Source organism: Tupaia chinensis, unplaced genomic scaffold, assembly GCF_000334495.1.
Source record: "Tupaia chinensis unplaced genomic scaffold, TupChi_1.0 Scaffold144276_1, whole genome shotgun sequence".
Classification (NCBI taxonomy): Eukaryota; Metazoa; Chordata; class Mammalia; order Scandentia; family Tupaiidae; genus Tupaia; species Tupaia belangeri.
In genome coordinates, this window is record NW_006204133.1 from 1,848,187 (window position 1) to 1,854,544 (window position 6,358).

A 6,358-nucleotide genomic window follows, 5' to 3' on the forward strand; every position below is an offset into this window, starting at 1 on the left:
ACCTAAAAAAAAAAAAGCAAAATAAATCTGAAGCAAGTAGAAGGAAGGAAATAAAAAGATCAGAGAAGAAATTTATGAAATAGAAAAAAAGAGAGATGATTGATGAACCAAAGATCTTTTCTTTAAAAAAATCAGTTAAATTTACACACCTCTGTTACAACTAAAGAATAATGAGGACACAAACTGTCAGTATCAGAAATGTAACAAGATATATTTCTACAGACCTTGCACATATTAAGAGAATGAGACAATATTACAAGCAACTCTATGTACATAAATTTGAAACCTAGATGAAATGGATCAATTCCACAAAATGAAATTTAATTTTTTGAAAAATTATTTTATTGTATTTTTAAATTTTATTTATCATTATTATTTTAAATCTGACCAGAGAGAGACAGGGGGGAGAGAGGGGGGGAGAGAGAGAGAGAGAGAGAAAGAAAGGGAGTGTGAGAAAGCAAGCCACCAGGTTTGGGACTCAACCATGGTCAGCCACCTGGGAGTCTAGCACCTTAACCACCACGCCACCTACTGGCCACCAAAACAAAATTTAAAAACCCCACAAACAACCACAACTCACCCATCATGAAATAAATAAGTCTATAAATTCTATGAAGCTGGATTCATAATTTTAAAGCCCCACAGAAGTGGCCAAACTCCCACAGATTCTGAAAGTTTCATTCTGAATTCATTATACCCACCCTGCTGGGTCACCAGTGGACCTGGGAAGGACTTCCTGTGCAGCAGATGGCTTCTGTGCCGTGACCAGCTTCTATGCCAAGTTCACCTTCCTGTGCCTCATCATAAAGGCACCACCTTCATATTGTTTGACCAGAAGTGTCAGGGTTTGGCCTTCATCGTGAAGGTTGGTCTTACCTCCAGGGTTCTGATGGAGAGAGGAACTTGAACTCTGTCATGAGGGATATCCACTTTTCTGGGAGTATGTACACTTCAAAAAGGCCACTGTTTTGTGACTTGGAGTCTCATGAGCTTTTTTGTAGGGCTGCACCTTACACAGTCAAATAGACCACACAGCTGGAGGCCAAAGGCTAAGTCTCTGACCGTGTTTTACTCATTGTAGGAATACACTTTCTTAACCTATTTTGTTACTTAAATTTACCTTGGAAAGCAAGAGATGAGAATTTCCAAGAGCACAAATCTTCCGGACAAGTCAGTTTGTATCTGATGGTGTTTGTAAATATATCAGATCTTGTGTTCTACATCCTGATCTCCAGAAACACTGGAGGAAAACTGAGGCTCTGTATACATACTGCGTCCTTCCTTTGGAGGTGGAATGCAGGCACTAGAGGAAGCTTCCATCTGGGCCACTATCAAGTCATAAAAGAGCAGTTCTCAAACTGAGATCCAGGCATACAACCCAGGGAACTGTGAACTTATGAGAAACATTTAAATTCTTCTATTTTTATTTCAGTGATAACCTAACAAAAATATTAATGTGAACACTTTGGGGATCATTTGGATAACCCCTCTACTGATCTGACCACTGACTGCAGTGTCATTTGGTGCCATGTGGCTTTACTTTAATAATTGCAGCCTCAGGAAGAGAGAGCAAAGGAGGACACATGACAGTAAACAGTGCATTCTTCCAAATACAGGCCAAATGACGAAGCAACTTTTGTAAGAGTTCCAAGGGAGAAAAGGATCGGAGAACTGAGTCATGCACACTGTGGGAGAGGGAGTTCTTTATGTGATACTCCACTGTGAGGCTGCAAGTTAGGTCCAGCAAACCATTACTCATCACATTGCATTACTCATATCAATTATTGGGCTATCCTGTGGTGTGTGGTGGTTTAGGCAGCTGATCCCACATAATTTGACTGTGTGGTTTGAATCCCAGGGCTGGTGACTTGAGTAACATGCCAGGCACACGTGTGTGCATTTTCAAAATCCCAACAGGATGAAGAAATAAAGGTGAAGGGATTGTGGTGTGACCATTTCCAGTGTGGGGTGATTCCTCACTTTCCCCATCTCTCTCTTCCTCTCTATCTAGTGAGTGCATGTGCCCTCTGGAAAAATTTTAAATAATAACTCTATCTAGTGAGTACATGTGCCCTCTGGAAAAATTTTAAATAATAATGCTAATTATTTGTGAAGAAAAAGAACTAACATGTAATAATATGGACTGATTAAATTTTGATCGAGTTGGTCATTTTTCTTGTTTTCAATCTCTAAAATTATGTGCATAAAGAAATGTCTGTTTTGAGACCAGCAGATGGCGTAATAGCTATATCACTGGACTCACATGTAGTTGACCACAGTTCAAGTCCTGGACCTGATGACTTAAACTCATGCGGGGCACATATATGTGCGTGCCCAAGATTCTGAGAGGAGAAGAGAGATGAAGGGATTGCGGCATGGCCATCCCCCCAGGGGGTGATTTCGCGCTTTCTGTCTCTCTGTCTCTCTCTGTCTTTCTGGTGAGTGCACACACCCTATAGAGAAAATCTCTCCAAAAAAAAGTTTTTAAAAAATCTGTTTTAATATTTACATATTTAAGCAACCATTTGATTAAAAACATTAAACGCAGAGTCAGCAGGTGGTGTAGTGATTAAGGTGCTGGACTCCTACATGGCCGACCGCAGTTCAAGTCCTAGACCTGGCGGTTTGCTTTCTCACTTTCTTTCTCTCACTCTGTCTCTCTCTGGTGAATTAAAATAAATAAACAAGCAAATAAAATTAAATAATTACTTATTTGAAAGCAGAAACAAACAAACAAACAAACATTAAACACAATATTGAAGGGCCACAAGAATGCTTTTTCTTTAAGCCTCATGCCATCCCAGAATTAGTTTTGTAAAGTTCTTCAGAGATTTAGTAGTGAGGAAATTGAAACCCAAGAGATTAAAGGACTTCTGTAAGGTCAGACGATCATTCCACAGGAGGGCTATGACTAGCCCCAGGTCTCCTGGTGTCTAGCCCAGGCCTCCCGGCATCACCATTCAGAAGACAGATCCAGGAAAGTGGATTATTGAGCACTGGACGATTAGATCACTCCATCCCTGGCAACCCCACCAAGGCCAGTGCTGTCATATCTTTCACCTGTGTCACTTTCCAATGAGTGCAGAGATGACAAAGGATGTGCTAAAGGCTATTTATAACGTTTCTAAATGAATGTCATGGATTGTATGCATTAGAAAATAGATTACACATGGCTCTCTGCTGGGAGGTTCCTTTTTCTCTTTGTTTACTTTACTATAGAGTACGTGGGCTCACAGGAGAGAGAGAGAGAAAGAAAGTGAGAAATCACCCCACAAGGGGAATGGGCACACCTACAATCCCTTCTCCTCTGAGGATTTCGAGTGTGTACACACACACACACAGAGGTCCAGTGTGTTTTTCAAGCCATAGGGTCTGGTACTCAAACCACGCCATCAGCCATGGGGGATCCAACTGTCTCAATCTTCATGCCATCTGCTTATCCTGGAAGATTTTTTCTGTCCCAAGCAAAAACAAAAACATCCACTTTTCTGAGGACATCATCACTGAAAGAGATCTGATAATTTTTTTTTTCTTTTTTTAAGATTTCTGCCATAGAGCATGTGCACTCACTGGAGACAGGGAAAGTGAGAAATCACCTCCCAGGAGGGATGGCCATGTTGCAGTCCCTTCTCCTCCATTCTTCTCCTGCCATTTTGGGCATGCACACACACATGCCCAGCATGACTTTCAAGTCACCAAGTCTGGGACTTGAACTGCAATTGGCCATGTGGGAGACCAGTGCCTTGACCACTACGCCACCTGCTAGTCTCATAAATTCAGAAATTTAAGTTTATGTTTTTTAACCTTGAGTAGATAGTGAGGTAACAGCAGTACTATAATTATTGATCTTCAACTTCGAATGTGTGCTGTTTGTGAATGAAACCCATTAGAAACAGAATAACATAGCCTATATTTCATTGATTCTACTCGCTACCCCACAAACAATGCAGGAAAGTCCCCAGGTGATTTCTAGTGGTGCCCACAGGAACCTTCCAAGTGTTTATGAATGCATCAAGTCAGTTACCTAACGGGGAGAGCCAGCCAGGTGGTGTGGTGGTTAGCTACCTAATGGGCTCGCCATTTCCATAGTTTAATTTCTCTTGTACTGGCCCATCATCTCCATTTCCCACGGTTTCGTAGGCCCACCTTACACTGCTTCCTGTTGACCATGTTACTGTTTTCACTGAGACCACTAATCCTGCCTCCTGCTGCAGGTATCAAAGCCTCCTCCATGGTACTCAGAAAATCTAAGATTCCCAGAATTCTGCAGTGAGGGGGAAAAATGATTTAAAGGATACATAACTTACTTTAAGATGATTCAGTGAAGCCAGTGTAATGGAACAAACATTTTCCTCTCCCCAGGGATGTTAGTTACCTTTTAAGGAGAGCGTAGAAAGACACTTACCATGTCTACAGGGGCAGGACTTCTTCGCCTGGGACCCATTGACTTCCAGGAGTCTAAGGATAGAATTCAGAAAGTACATAAATTTTGGGGCCAGATGGTGGTACAACATGTTTTACAAGGCTGGACCCACATGGGAAAGTCCTCAGTTCACGTCTCAAGGCCACCCTGTGCACACTGGGCATGCACACATGTGCCAGTGACCCAGGCTAGCTGAGAATAGGGGCGAGTGGTGGCATGAAGACCCTGTTAGTGGTACTTAGCTTTCTCTCTCAATAAATTAATATACAAAAATTAGACGGGCATCAGTCTGGATGGAAAAATGTTACATCTTAGTTTTCACTATCCTCAAACTGAAAAGTTACATTTCCTTCCATTTTGAAAGCAAACAACAAACTGCAATAAGACCAGGGACCTTGTCATAGCAGAAATCTCAAGGACTTCATAGATGTTACACTTGTTGCAGATATGTCCAAGTAATGTTTATACTCACCATTACTTCTTTTTTTTCCTGTTCTTTCTTTTCTCTCTAATATCATTTTTATTGAAATTTATTTATTTACAGTCATTCTCTATACATCATTACAACATACCAAATGAGATTTCCCATCTAAAATACATGGCATATTGGCTCAATCAAGCGTATCAACATACGTGTTATCAACAAATAATTTTCCATTTCTGGTTTCCTGTATATTTTCTTTCTTTCTTTTTTTTTATTTTGCCATCCTTGATTCCCTATCTCTCACCCTCTGCCGTGTCCCACCCTCCTCCCACACTGTCTCTGGTATCCATGGTTGCTTTCCATGCCTTTTCCCCCCATTTTATTGATTCGCTAATGAACTTAATCTAAATATTTCCAATAGCAACTGCAGCTGATATATAGATATCCATGAAAACGAGTTTGACTTTAGGCATAAACCTCAGTGAGTAGAATGAATATACTATAAAGTAGCACCTAGCTGGGGCTATATAGCTTACTGCAGTAATCAAATATGCATTTTTTTTAATTTTTTTTTTTTTGGAGAGGTTTTCACTATAGGGTGCGTGCGCTCGCCAGACAGACAGACAGAGACATAGAGACAGAAAGCGAGAAATCACCCCCCAGGGGGGATGGTCACGCCGCAATCCCTTCTCCTCCATTTTCCTCTCGGGATCTTGGGCACGCACGCACATGCGCCCGGCGTGAGTTTTAAGCCACCGGGTCCGGGATGCGAACTGCGGTCGACTACGTGGGAGTCCAGCGACATAGCCATTACGCTAACTGCTGGTTCCCCATTGTTTTTAATTTTTAAGAAAAACAATTTTCATGTTTTTTTTTCTCCTGAAACTCTTTTTTTTTCAATTAATTAATTTACATTCATTGCCTAAAGCATCGTCACAGCATACAAAATGTGGTTTCCCATTCAGAATATATTGCTAGTGGCTTAGTCATGCATGTTATCATCAATAATTTTCCATTTCTAGTTTCATATGTGTATATATATATATATATTTACCCCTATGTCTGACCCCCTCCCCTTTCCCACCTTCTTCTCACACTATCTCTGGTGTCTACAGTTGTCTTCCATTCCTTTTCCTCCCACGTTTCATTGATCACACAATTTCTTAAATAATCTAACTACTTTCAATGGCAAGTTCAGCTGGTAATTTCAAGAAAAGCAGTTTTGAATTGGTAAGGAAATTTGCTTAAAACTTAAAGCCTGGAAACAGGTTAGTATTCTGTTCAAACAGTAGGTACATGAACCTACTGACAGCTCAAGACAGGACAAAAACTTTTTTTTTTTTTTTGAGAGGTTTTTGCTATACGGTACGTGTGCTCACCAGACAGACAGAGAGGGACAGAGAGATAGAAAGCGAGAAATCACCCCCCGGGGGGATGGCCACGCTGCAATCCCTTCTCCTCCATTCTCCTCTTGGGATCTTGGGCACGCACGCACACCTGCCTGGCGTGAG

The 6,358-nt window shown here is 41.2% G+C and overlaps 1 long non-coding RNA gene across 1 annotated transcript in view; it reads right to left on the reverse strand.

The window, feature by feature from the left end:
• Positions 1 to 707: 707 nt before the first annotated feature.
• LOC114005698 (uncharacterized) overlaps positions 708 to 6,358 on the reverse strand; it is an 18,406-nt gene continuing 12,755 nt past the window's right edge. The window contains exons 2-3 of the long non-coding RNA XR_003547538.1: positions 4,406 to 4,458; positions 708 to 1,328 (exon numbers count right to left, since the gene is read on the reverse strand). This is a non-coding gene — a long non-coding RNA (uncharacterized LOC114005698). The remainder of the gene's footprint in view (positions 1,329 to 4,405; positions 4,459 to 6,358) is intronic.